Here is a 14,835-nt window from a genome sequence, read left to right as displayed (position 1 = left end):
TTGCTGCCTATGGTTTCTACTAGGATTTTTATGGTTTCAGGACTTACATTTAAGTAAAACTAGTATCCATTTTGAATCTATTTTTGTGTATGGTGTAAGTTGGTCATCTAGTTTCATTTTTTTGCATGTATCTGTCCAGTTTTCCCAATACAGTTTATTGAAGATACTCTCTTGACTCCATTGTATGCCCTTGTCTCCTTTGACAAATATTATTTGAGCATAATTTCTTGGATTAATTTCTGGGTTCTCTGCTTTGTTCCAGTAATCTATATGCCTGTTCTTATGCCAGTAGAAAAAGGCTGTTTTTGTTTTGGTGGCTTTGTAGTATAACTTGATATCTGGTACTGTGATTCCTCTAACTTCGTTTTTCTTTCTCAAGATTGCTGCAGCTATTTGGAGATTTTGTTGTTTGTTTGTTTGTTTGTTTTGTTTTTGATTCTGTATAATATTTTGGATTATTTGTTATAGCTCTGTGAAATATTCTGTTTGTATTTTAATAGGGATTGCATTGAATCTGTAGATTGCCTTGGGTAATATGGACATTTTAATGATGTTGATTCTACCAATCTATGAATATAGTATATTCTTCCACTTGTTTATATCTTCTTCTATTTATTTTTTCAACATCCTGTAGCTTTCCAAGTACAGGTCTTTTTCCCTCTTGGTTAAGTTTATTCCTAAGTATATTACTTTTTTGTTGCAATAGTAAGTGGGATTGTTTGTTTACTTTCTCTTTCTGTGAATTCATTATTGGTGTATAAAAAAGCCATTGATTTTTGGATGTTGATTTTGTATCCTGCTATATTGCCATATTCATTTATTATATCTAGTAGTTTTTTTATGGAGTTTTTAGGGTTTTCTATGTACAATATCATGCCATCTGCAAATAATGAGAGGTGTATTCCTCCTTTCCAATTTAGATGCTGTTTATTTTTTCTTCTTGTCTGTTCACTGTGGCTCAGATTTCCAGTGCTATGTTGAATAAGAGTGGTGAAAGTGGACAACCCTGTCCTGTTTCTGTTTTTAGGAGAAATGGTTTTAGTTTTTGCCCATTTAGTATGATGTTGGCTGTAGGTTTGTCATATATGGCCTTTATCAAGTTGAGATATGCTCCCTGTATTCTGACTTTGCTGAGAGTTTTTATCAAAAATGGGTGTTGATTTTTGGTGAATGCTTTTTCTGCATTTATTGATATGATCATGTGATTTTTGTCTTGCAATTTGTTTATGTTATGTGCCACATTGTTGTTTTGCGAATATTGTACCAGCCTTTCATCCCTGGAATAAATCCCATTTGGTCATGAAGTATGATCTTTTTAATATATTGCTGGCTGCGATTTACTAATATTTTTTGGAGGATTTTAGAACCTATGTACAGGGATATTGGCCTGTAATTCTCTTTATTTATAGTGTCTTTATCTGATTTTTATCATTAGGTTAATGCTGGCTTCATAAAAAGAATTTGGAAATGTTCCTTCCTCTTGGATTTTCTGAAATAGTTTGAGGAGTATAGATGTTAGTTTTTCTTTGAATGTTTGATAAAACTCCCATATGAAGCCATCTGGACCTGAGCTTTTGTTTGCTGGGAGTTGTTTTATTTATTTATTTTTTATTACTGCTTCTATTTCATCAGTTGTTATTGGCCTATTCAGGTTTTCTGATTCCTTCTGATTCAGTTTTGGGAGATTATATTTTTCTTTTCTTTTTTTCATTTTTTTATTAAGGTATTATGTGTGCATATCTTACCATTGCCCCTTCCACTCCTATACATGCCCTCCTTCCCCAGAGTTTTGCGTCCATTGGTTATGCTTATATGCATGCATACAAGTCCTTCGGTTGATCTCTTATCTCCCCCATATCTCCCTACCCTACCTGCTATAATTTGACAGTCTGTTAGTTGTTTTACTGTCTCTTTATCTATCTTTTTGTTCATTAGTTTATTATGCTCTTTATTATCCATAAGTGAGTGAGATCATGTGGTGTTTTTCTTTCATTGACCGGCTTATTTCACTCAGCGTAATGTTCTCCAATTCCATCTAGGTTGCTGCAAATGATAAGAATTCCTTCTTTTTTATGGCAACATAGTATTCCATTGTGTAGATGTACCATAGTTTTCTAATCCAATAATCTGCTGATGGGCACCTAGGCTGTTTCCAAATCCTAGCTATTGTAACTTGTTCTGCTATGAACATAGGGGTGCATATATCCTTTCTGATTGGTGTTTCTAGTTTCTTAGGATATAGCTGGTGGGATTACTGGGTCAAATGGGAGTTCCATTTTTTTTTTTTTTTTTTTTTTTGAGGAAACTCCATACTGTTCTCCACAGTGGTTGCACCAGTCTGAATTCCCACCAGCAGTGCACGAGGGTTCCTTTTTCTCTGCATCCTCACCAGCACTTGCTTGTTGATTTGTTGATGATAGCCATTCTGACAGGTGTGAGATGGTACCGCATTGTCTTTTTGATTTGCATCTCTCAAATAATTAGTGACTTTGAGCATGTTATCGTGTGCTTCTTGGCCTTCCTTCTGTCTTTTTTTTTGAAAAGATTCTATTTAGGTTCATTGCCCATTTTTTAAGTTGTATAAGCTGTCTGTAGATGTTGGAGATTAAGCCTTTATCAGTGATAACATTTGCAAATATGTTCTCCCACATAGTGGGCTTTTTGTTGTTTTGTTGATGGTTTCTTTTGCTGTGCAAAGCTTTTTATTTTGATGTAGTCCCATTTGTTTATTTTCTCTTTAGCTTCCATTGCCCGAGGGGCAGTATCAGCGAAGAAGTTCTTTCGGCATATGTCTGAGATTTTGCTGCCTGTGGATGCCTCTAGTATTTTTATGGTTTCCCTTCTTATGTTTAAGTCCTGTATCCATTTTGAGTTTATTTTTGTGTATGGTGTAAGATGGTGATCTAGTTTCATTTTTTTTTTTTTTTTTTGCATGTATCTGTCCAATTTTCCCAACACCATTTATTGAAGAGACTGTCTTGACTCCATTGTTTGTTCATGCCTCCTTTGTCAAATATTGATTGAGCATAGAGGTTGGGGTTGATATCCAGATTCTATATTCTATTCCATTGATCTATATGTCTGTTCTTGTGCCAGTATCAAGCTGTTTTGAGAACAGTGGCTTTGTAATACAGCTTGAAATCTGGTATTGAGATCCCTCCTAATTTATTCTTCTTTCTCAGGATTGCTGTGGCTATTCAGAGTCTTTTTTTTTTATTCCAGAGGAATTTTTGGAGAGTTCTTTCTAGGTCTGTGAAGTATGCCATTGGTATTTTAATGGGGAGTGCATTGAACCTATAGATTGCTTTGGGAAGTATGGAAATTTTGATGATGTTGATTCTACCAATCCATGAACATGGTATGTTCTTCCATCTGTTTACATCTTCCTCTATCTCTTTTTTCAGTGTCGTGTAATTTTCTGCATATAGGTCTTTTACCTCCTTAGTTAAATTTATTCCTAGGTATCTTAATTTTTTTGGTGTGATGGTAAATGGGATTGCTTTTTTAGTCTCTGTTTCTGTAAGTTCACCATTGGTGTAGGGAGATTGTATTTTTCTAGGAATTTGTCCATTTCATTCACATTGTCCAGCTTGCTGGCATGTAGTTGTTCATAATATTTTCTTACAATTCTTTATATTTCTGTGATGTCATTGGTTACTTCTCCACTTTTGTTTCATTCTTACTCCCATCTGTAAGCAAGAGAACCAAAGCACAGAGAGATTAAGTAACTTGCCAAATGTCCCACTGTAAGAAAATAATGGAGCTGGAACTTCATCCAAAAGTTCTTCAGGCCAGGCTCTCCTCTGTTGCCCAGCTAACTCACCCAGGTGGGATGGGAGTAGGCACTGGAGAGGGAGGGAGAAGTAGTTCAAAGTATGGCATGGCTAAAGCAGAAAGAAGATAGAAAATGGAGCCTCCCTGGTCTGTGTTCTCCCCGTTGCCCCATGCAGGTCTCATGTCCTCTCCTTTCTAGTGCTGCTGAAAAAGCCTGGGGTCTGGTAACACAATAGACAGGACTTGGGGACCCCAGCAAAGGAAAGCCCTGCCTCTGGTTTCCAGTTGGTCTTGCCACCTGCTTTTTTTTTTTTTTTTTCTCATTTTTGCCTGAAGATCTGTGGCTCTCAGCTTTGGTGGGGAACTGAGTACCTCCAGGAGACAGAGGTGCTTCCTGAAGAGCTGCAGAGAGTCTGCATATTCTTGGAATGCAAACCCAGAAAAGATCTGAATCTAAGAGAGAAATTCTGAAGAGGATGGGCTTTCTTCCCTGGGAGTGAGGTTCAGAAGACCTTGTTCTTACTTAAAGGTGCAGCTCGAGTATAGGGCTGTGGCTCCCACACCACGTAATGCCAAGATTTGGACTAGTTCTCCTTGAAATTTAACAAGGGGTAAGAACAGTGTAGGATATTTTAGGGTAAGATTGTCAACTGTCCTTTCTTAGAAGGCTGTCTTTTTCCTAGCATTATAACCTTGCTGCATTTTCTGTGTTAAAGCATTTTTTAATGAAATCATAATGCTAGGAGATGGCATTCTTTAGACCCTTGGCTAAATAAGAACTTTGCATAGGGTTCTGTGTTTGTTCCCCAATTATTTATTTACTTAAGAGAGAGAGAGAGGCATTGATATGTTGTTCTACTTATTTATGCATTCATTGGTTATTTCTTGTATGTGTTCTGACCATGGATTTTGGGGTGTATCCCAAAAATCATTTTGAGATGTTATTGGTCTGTGAATTCCAAAAGTCTGGGAGCCCCTGTTGTAAACAATAGAACATGAGACAGGCAAACAGAAGCTCTACAATTAAATATGTATCTGTTATGTACATCTGTGTATGCCTCAGTCTTCCTCGGGTATAAACTTGGCTCGATGATGTGTACTTCATAATTTATTGTGAAGGCTAAATGAGAAAAGGAATGCACCAAGCCGGGTATCTCACTTGCAGTAAGTTCTCAACAAACACTGGATGATGGAGGATTGAGTGAAACTTTCATTGGCCAGTGGAGGGGGAGATGTTTCAAAACTGATTTAGGTCATATGTTCATCTTAAAAATTGATATTGGGACAAAAGTTGTGTCTTGCTATACAGAATTGCTTTCTGTGAATTCTCTACTCTGGCCAGGTCTCCAGATGGCAGACTATTTTCTCTCTGGGATGAGCACTTGCCTAGATGGGATCAGAGAGACATGACTCAGAGGTCTTACTCATTACCTTGTGTTTAAACCCCCACCAAACACAAGTGCAACTTTTTCCTTCTGTTTTGTGTAGATATGGTCTTCCTAGAGCATCTTCTGCTCTACTCAGAGGCAGGTTTACTCTGTGGAGTCCTGACCTGGGTACTAGGCCCCTGAGAAGGAACACTGTCAGCTGCTACATTCCCTTGTTTTATTTTGTTTTATTTTGTTTTTGTTTTGTTTTGCTTTGTTTTGTTCCAAGGTTTTCTGGTGGAGAAACTAGAGGAGGAAGGAAGAGGTGCACAGAAGCAGCCCTATTGGGTATGGATGTATGGAGAGGACAAATCAACCACTCAGTCTTAACCAAAGCCCTTGAATGTCCTTCCTTGAACCCAGCCACACATGGATGGAGGCAGAGAGGTGCCCTTGTTTAGGGATTTCTCAACCTGATTAAAACAGCACAAGTTCATTTCAGAGAGTTATAATCAAGAGACAAAGTAAGCTTCAGAAGCTCAGAGCAATGGTGTGCCTGAGTATGATCAAGGTAGGCTTCCTGGTGGATGTGTAAAGTGAACCAGGTTTTCTAAGCAGTAGTGTGTGTGTGTGTGTGTGTGTGTGTGTGTGTGTGTGTGTGTGTGTTTCTTATGGGGGGAAAGTGAGAGTAACTGGCAGGAGTGAGGCCTGTTGAATTCTCTCAGTGGGGTAAATAAGATACTGCCAGAGATAGGGCTAGGGTAAGGGTCCACCTTAGAGACCCACTAAGTTGTTGCTCTAAGCTGGCACTAGAATAAAGTCTGCTGTCTCTATGAAAGGAGTGTATTGAGTCCTTCTGATCCCCTTTTTTCAACACCCTGATCCCAAAACTGGCTGTAAAAACCATATGCCCACCCTCTCCGAATGGCATTAGGGCACCAGTGAAAGAAAGCCTGATTATCAGTTGGGCTTGCCACCTGCTTTTTTTTTTTTTTTTCAATTCTGCCTGGTTTCTTTAGGATCTGGGAGTCTCCACCACCTGCCTCTTTTCAGGACCCCACCTGTGAGTGCTGGGAGCCCAGCAGAACCCAAAGCTCTTTCATCTCCAGGCCTGCCCTGGCTCCATTGCCCTTGATCTCTTCACACTCCCCATTCTGCACTCCTGGCTGTTCTCTCAGGATTCTGCAAAGGCAATGACTGGGACATCATGCCCTTCTCCTCCCGGGGAGGCAGAAGAAAGATGTGCTGACAGCTCAGCACAGTCTGGATTATGTCTCTGTGTCCTGCTGGCTCCTGGATGTCTGGGCCACCTGGACTTGGAGCCAGGCTAGAGAGTGAGGCATTTGGGGTAGAGGGAGGCCCCCGAGGTGCTGTCTGAGCAGTGCTGCCAAGGAGTATGTACCAAAGACTCCTCTGTTCCAGTCTGGAATTTACCATATATGAGAGCTGATGGGAGTTTAGACAGGGGCCCCAAGGGTGGTTTCTACAGCCTAGGCTGGAGGTGTTAGTGAGGGAAAGGGAGAGATAGGATGGCCTGAGAGAGGGGAGGAGGCTTGGCAAATGGACAAGGGCAGCGGAGTGGAGGGAGCCTAGTGAGGAGAGCAGGGCAAATGGGCTTTCCCAGGAAGTGGCCCAGGAGGTGGATTTGGCTCACAACCTCCCTCACACACACCGTGGGCCTCTCCTGAGCTTGGCTCATGTGTGCTATTCTCCCTGCTGTGCCCTCGTCCTCTTTCCCCTTTCTCTACATTTTCTTCTTCCCCCAATTTCACATCATTCCTCTTATTTATCCAATCACTCACCCATTTATTTATTTAGTATACTTACATAGTATTTACTAGATGATGGCATAAAATCCAGCCCCTAATCTCTGGGCATCTCAGACTGCAGCAAGAATAAGAAACAGAAACTCACATAAGGAAGCCAGGAACAAGTGTCATGTGATATGGACAAGTGGCTGGAGAGCAAAGGAGCGGGGGAGGGGGGGGACATAGAAGAGAGAAGCAGGGGAGATGATTATGTTTGAATTGGCCTTTGAAGAAGGCAAGTGTGATTTGGAAAACTGGAGTCAGAGAGGTGGGATACAGTGCGCACAGTGGGCACAGTGTAGCCAAAGACAGGCAGAGGGGAGTGTGTGCACTGGGGTGGGTGAGCTGGCTAAGAAATTGCAGCCCTGGTGAATTGGTTCTGGAAGCAAAGGGGAGCGACTGGAACTGATTAAGGACAAGCCAGGACTTTGAGGACAACCATCAGGTTGTACTCTGGGAGCTCAGCCCTGTGCTCAGCTCTGCAGTGAGTAAACAACAAAATAAGACACAGTTCCTGCTCTTGGAAGCTCACAGTGGGGTCAAGGAGATCAAAGTAATGCCCCCAAACCATTCAGTCATCCTGTCAGAGTCAGGGATCTGGACCACTGACCTTAGGGTGCATAGGGAATGAGCACAGCCAGGGTCCATTGGCTGGTTTCTTTTGTAAAGTCCCATGGTACAGCCTCCCTCTCACAAGCCCTGCACATCAGGATAACCTGCTATTACATGAGCCTTCCACTGGGTGCCTTCCAGAGAGAGACAGTTCCACTGTGTAATGAGAGCTGTGCCCCACAGGCCACTCTGCAGAATCCAGAGCAGAGGCAGTGGCAGAGAGAGGCTATGACAGACACTGTGACAGAGTCTACAAAAGGAGGCTCTGACAGGGTCTGTGACAGAGACTGTGATGGGGGCTATGACAGGGACTGTGATAGAAGCTGTGACAAGGGCTGCGACAGGGGCTGTGATAGAGGCTGGAATAGAGGCTGATAGAGAAGGATGGAACTGTGACATATTGTGTTAGGGCTATGATAGGGAAAATGAAGGGACTGTACCGGGGTTGTCAGAGGTGTGACAGAGATTGGGACAGAAATATGACTAAGTTTGGAACCACAATCAGAGTTGGGACAACAGCTTCTGAGCCCAGGCCCGCACTCCCACAGTCCATAGAACAGTTGGTAGTAATAGCAGCAACACAGAAAACATAGGCCTAGCCAGGCCCAGGCATTTGTGGAACTGCCAACAGGCTGAAGCTGCCACAGGAAGAGAGTGAGAGAAAGGTTAGTGAGGCTGTTTCCCAACCACTCTGCCATGAGTTCCTGTCTGTCCATGGCGAGTTCCTGAGTCTCAGTTTCCTTGATAATACCTGCATTGGGGAGAGTTCAGGTGGCAGACTGAGGAAAATGCAAACGTGGACTGATCTGTCAGACTCCTAGGTATTGCAAAGGGTCCCTCAATCTCCAGTCTCCCCAAGCACAGCCTGTTGATGGAATAAGGAATGCACCTTCCAAATAAACAAACAACCATTTTCCTCTGTGTGGGTGCTAGGGAGCTGAATAAAACACCAGTTTGTTTTGAAGTATAACTGAATTCATAGTCATGATAGTTAAAATTTGTGGAAAGCTACCTCTGTAACCATGCCAAGTGCCTAACATAGATTAGCTCACATAATCCTTGCTGACCCTGACAGGTAAGTGGTATTATCCCCATTTTACAGATGACTAAATTGAGGCTAAAGAAGTTGACTAACTTTCCCAAGCTCCCACAGTTTGTAGGCAGTTACGTTTGACGCAGTCTCTGACCTTCATGCACCACTGGCAGCTTTCTCAATCACAGTAGTTATCATGTCAGATATATTTCGAAGTCTCAGAATATTTTCCATTAAAAAATAGGTTCTTATACTGGAACTTACTGGGAAGTATCCCTTCATTTCACTGGAATTTTTGGAACTCATCTGCTCTCTGTTCCCTATCCCGGGCACCAAGCTGGGCATTGGGGGTGAGCAGGGCATGATTTTCTGCCCCAGGAGAGCACAGAATAACTATAACGATTTCAATGGCCGTGGTTGTCATTGTGTCTTTTGGTCAGGCTCTCACTGATCAATGAGGATTATAAACAGTTCTGGCCAGGCAGTCCTGTCCTCCTCTCTCACTGAGCCTATTCTTATGGCTTTACTGCCTTGTCTTATCACCCTTCTTGAGTCACATTCAGAAGAAAAATTCTCTGCCAGGCTCCTTGAGAAGACAGGGCCCCTTGGCCTCTTCACAGAAGACCCCCTCTTTTGCTGTTCTTGAGGGATGGCTCCTCATTCTCCCAGACTCCCTCATGATTAGGAAGTGAGGCAGCTACACCCTATGGCTTTTCTCAGACTACTGCCTCTTTACCACCCATAAAACTCCCCCCTCCCCCATACCCTTCTGAGGCTCCTACAGTCATCATCTCATGGCTGTCACACAGAGATTGTACCCATCTGGCTTCCTCTCCATGTAAGCCCTAGAGAGAGCTTTATATGAACCTTGGCCCTGACTAGTTTCAGAAACCTTCTTCTTAACTTCAGCCCCCACTTCTAAGGCCCACTTAGCACTGCTCCACCTTTACAAGCTCATATTTGGGCTTAGTTTGACTCCAGCTGCCACTCTCTCCATCCCACCTTCCCTTGTTCTTCCAGGGGAGAACAAACTCTTATCCTTGAACTCACTGCTTGTGTTCCTTGTTGAGCCCCCTCCTTTCTCTGCTGCCCATCACATCTAATCTTTGTAAAAGTCTGGGTTTCACTTGCCTTCCTTTCTCAACTCCTACTCATTTCTTAACCCGGTGATTAGGCTTCACTCCCATCATGTCGTTAGCAAGACCAAATTCACCTTTCATTCCTTGGCCTCTGAGAATTTTGTGATACTGCTGACCTCTTCCATCTTCTTGAAACACCCATTTCCCTTGACTTTAGGGACACACACTCTTCTTATTTTCATTCTATATCTCTGGCCAGGTCCTCAGTTTTCTTGATGTGAAGAAAAGGGCCTACTCACATACTGGCATTATTCCTGATTCTGTTTATGCCTATTTTTCTCTGATGTGATCTTTTTCCCTGGCCACTCTCACCCAGGCCCTTGGCTTCAATTCTCATCCATGCCTCAGTCAAACCTCTCCCCTGGGCTCCAGGCCTGTTTATTCAGTGGCCTCTTACAAACACCTCAGACACCACATGCTCTTCTCCAAAAACCCCTGTTTTCCCCCCACTTGATAAATGACACCAACATCCTTCCAATGGCTGAAGCCAGAAATATGGGCATCACTCCTGACTCCTTCTCCCACCCACCTCTCACATTCAAGCATTTCAAAAGTTTTGCTATTTCTCCTTCAAAAATATCTCTCAAATATGTCTACTTCAACACGTAATCCTGACTTTTAAAAGAAGTGGTGTTAGAAGAAGTTTAAGTTTAAAAAATTTGGCTCTCAAAAGAAATTTCAATTGTTGTACTGTTGATATTTGGCTCTGTTGACTAATGAGTTTGCCTATCTCTGCCCTAGACAAAGGGAGGTGGAGGTGAGTAGAGAAGGCCCCAGCCCATTTTTTTAAAATGACCCAATGGAAGACAGCAAGACCTAGGCGACCTATGAGAAAATAAGTGATTAAATAGTACTCAGCCAATGAGAAACTGGAGGAGGTCTAAATAAATAGGTTATGCTCCTTGCCCTACATGTGATCCTGTAAAATGGGCACTCCCTCTTGAAAGTGTTAGTAAAGGTCTCATTTTTGCCATGCTTCTATTTCCTAATTCGTCATTTGAAATTTGGACAGGTGAGTCATTTCTTACAGTAGGGAGGTCAGACACTGGGCAGTACAGAGGCCCACCTTCTTACCAATACTGGGGGCCCAGTGACCTCTGGTTCCAGGGAATAATGGCTTTGGGAACACTGGAAGATGTACCATTTGGGAGCAGTATTGGTAGTCACACACAGGTCACTGTCAAAGTGGCTTTGCTGGCAGTATAGACTGAAGTAGGACAAGAGAGGAAGAATTGCAGAGAAGCCATATGGGGATTGCAGTTGGGTGAGGCTTCAGCATATGTGGGCTGCCTTTCTGGAACTCCCAAAATACTGTGGCAGAGAAGGAAGGGGGCAGAGGTCTTAGAGGTGCAAGAAGAGAAACAGCAGGAACGTGGAGAAATGGATGTTAATGGAATTTTATTTATAGTCCCAGGCTCAAAGGTTCTGATAACATTTGTGTTAGGTTGCTCTTCTAGCTGACTACTCCCGCCCTGTCTTACACAAGATAGGTGGTTAAGCAAATAATTATTTCCAAACTCCTTTCATCCCTTTCCCCCCATTTTCATTCAGTTTTTATCTTTTTCTTAATGGAGTTGAAGGGGCACTTTTTATATTAGAGTATTCCTTTTTCTATCATTTAATACTACACATACTCATCCCTTACTCCCCCAGTTTGTTACTGCGATTTTGTTGTGAAGTATTTGCCATGCAGAAATTTTCATTGTTATGCAATGAAGTATATCAACTTTTTCTTTTATGATTTATAACCTCATTTAAAAAGCTCTTCCCCACCCCAAAAAATATTCACTTACATTTTTATAAATACATTTGCATATACAGATATATTACATCTTTCCCATTAATTAGAAATGCCTCTTTTCACATACACCACATTTTATATATATGCAAATTACATATGCATTCTATATCTGATTTGATTCTCTATTTCTGTTCATAATCTACTTCTCTCCCCAAATATTGCAAATGTGCTATTACCTGTCTAAAAAAAAAAAAAAAAAGACACTCTCTTTTCTACTGCTCATCTTTCAGATTTATCTTAGTTATTTCTCTCTAGATTGACTACAAAATCATTTTATTGTGTTAAAAATCATGTTGATGTCTTGATTAGGACCATGTTGAATTTATAAATTCATTTAGGAAATATAGATACGTTTATATCATGGTTTTGCCCTCCCCTTGAAGAGGATGGTCTGCCTATATTTAAATCTTTTGCATCTGAGGAGAATCCTGCCATGGTTTCAGCCCTGGTGCAGCCTTTTCTCTCATTTTTGTTTATTTGTTTCTTTTATTTTTCTTTCTTTCTTTTTTTTCATTTTTGTCAAATTTTGGAAGGGTATTTTGTAAACCTACATTTAAGGCACAATGATTTCCAAAAGTCTTCAGATTTGCACTGAATTGAGGGTGAAGACAGGGTGGTGAGCTAAAACCAGGGGTGTGGGTGAAAGTCTGAAGGAAAGTAAATGCTAAATGAGAGGAACAGAACCTTGCCAACATTAATGAGAAAGTGGATTTGGTGAATGTGGATGAGAGAGTACACAGAAGAGATAGGTAAAACCAGCAAAGAGGTGTCAAGTAAGTCAGAGGAAGAAAGCTCAGCAATGGCCATTCAGGGAGACCAGAGTTGCAGTAGGTTTGTGGAGGATGACTGTGTTGGTTGTGACAGGTTAGTAGTAATATTTAAACTGGGACACTTGAAGAAGACTCTGGTACAAGAGGGATAAACTATAATTATTCTTGGTAAACTGGAACACATGGTGACCCTAATTAATGATCTCTGAAAAAGTGGTCTCAGTGGGTGATGGCAAAGGTGTCCATGTTGTGTAAAGTGAAGAGTTATGACAGTGAGAATAGAATGTTCTTTTTAGAAGCTTAGCCATAAGGTAAGAAAAGAGTTGAGTCATAGCTGGAAGGAAATTAAGATTGAAGGAGGTTTATTTGCACGTTTGTTTTCTAGGCTTGAGAGATTTGTCTGTTGTGGGGGGGGGGGGGAGGCACTTACCAAAAATTAGAGGGATTAAAGATACAGGCTATAGAGAGGATTATTACTGAAGAGAGGAGATATAAGAGGGAAAGGAAGAAATATCAGCAACTCATGGAAGACACAACATTAGTCTGGAAGAGAAGGAAAGACAGTTCTTGATATGAAAGACAAATAAAAGAACACATGACAAACTCGCAAAAAGCTGAGTTACAGGGAAGGAGTCTGAGGGAACTAATTTAACTTCTCAAGAATGGTGGCTGAGAAGGAGGTGGACAAATCTGTTTGGGGCAAAAGCTCTAAAAGGAAAGAATTGGGAACACTTTACCCCTTCTCTTTTTTTGGGGGGGGAAGGGGAGGTGTCATGGTTACATACCCTCTGATGGATTAAGATGGTTCTGAATGAGGTCCAGTGGTGGGGGGTACCTAGACAGATTTTCCAAACTCAATGCCAAGCCCTAAGCTGGCAGGGTCTGGCTGGTGTGTATCTGGGGCTGGAAGCCTCCCCCATTCTAGGCACTTTGAAATGTTGGGGCTTTCTCTGGAGAACTACCGTAGAAATTGCTTATACATCTGGACCCATGAAGACATCACTGTGTTGATGAACAAAAATGCTAAGACTGTGTAGAAACGGGTTCTATCTACAGGGACACCTTAGGTGGCTACAGAAGCCACAGCTAATCAGCAGTTCCAGTGCTCTTGTCTCCTGGCTTTGGATGAACCAGCCCTTTTCAGGAACTCCTTGATGTTCTTGGACAATTCAGTGTGGAAGAAGAATCCAAGACAGAAATACTATATTTTTTGTTCATTTGGATTGGCTTGAGTGGTTAATATGGAATTTAACTTATTAATACCCCAACTTAATAAAGCAAGTTTATTTCATAAAATAGTATGTAACCATACAAAATAATATAGGAAAACAGAATAAATAATTTTGATTACATGAAAAAATACCCAGGACATATTAATAAAAAACTAGTATAAACATGACAATCTGATTTTTTAAAAGAATATGCAATACTAGAGGCCAGGTGTATGAAATTCGTGCACAAGAGGGGGGTGTCCTTCAGCCCAGCCTGCACCTTTTCACAATCCCACTGTGAGATTGGGCCTAAACTGGCAGTTGGACATCCCTCTCACAATTTGGGACTGCTGGCTCCTAACCGCTGGCCTGCCTGCCTAATCACCCCTAACCATCTCTGCCTTGACCTCTGCCACCACAGCTTCATCCAGAAGGACATCCGGAAGGTCGTTCAGCTGTCCAATCTAATTAGAATATTATACTTTTATTATTATAGATATCTCTGGATAGCCAGATATAAAATATATATATAAACTAACAGTGACTGTTTCTGGGTGGTGGAATGTAGAAATAAAGGTGATTTTTCTTTTTAATTACCTTTATTTTCTAAATTTTCTATGAGGTGCTATATTGAATTTTTAGTAAGTTATTTTTTTTAAGGCTTGCCAAGTAACCATGGGACCCCATCTAGAGCCACTGCATGCTCTCTCCAGCTGCACACAATAGTTTCTCATTCCAAGGGAAAACAACCTGGCCAAATTTAGCAGTGCAACTTGCCTAATGCTGCTCTGAGGTTGCCCATGGGACACATCCCCCCATCTGGGGCTCCATAGGCAGCCCACCATCCTTGAGCTAGAACCTTCAATCAAGGTGACATTAATGGAACTTCTCCTTCATGAATTCCATGCTTACCAAGCACTACACAAAGCTGTGGTTGAACCAACAGACTGTGGGCAGAGGAGTGAGGACACTGCTAATCAAGTGGTTTCCTCAGCTATGTGGGGAAAGGCACATTGCCAGACCAGAACTCAGAGGGAAGGCCTTTTCAGTTCCAGTCAGAGTCCTTGATGAGTTCTCTACAACATCCAATTTTAAGTTGGATGGTGAGCACATACATCCTGCCCTGGGATGTTGGTCCTTCCTCCATTTATCAGTTAGTCTAACTCAGAAAAAGCCCTTGAAGCAATTGCTGAGCTTAAAGACCTTGCTTCCAGGTCAGCCCTATTGGAGAAGAGCCCATTGACACTTTCTACCTACATTGGACTGGTGTGTGTCAAGCCATAGTTGGTGGACATGAGTGGGTCTCCAGTGGCCCATGAG

The sequence above is a fragment of the Pipistrellus hanaki genome (assembly GCF_964339955.1).
Source record: "Pipistrellus hanaki genome assembly, chromosome: 1".
Classification (NCBI taxonomy): Eukaryota; Metazoa; Chordata; class Mammalia; order Chiroptera; family Vespertilionidae; genus Pipistrellus; species Pipistrellus hanaki.
The sequence above is the reverse complement of the archived record's forward strand: the minus strand, read 5'-3'. Positions refer to the sequence as shown.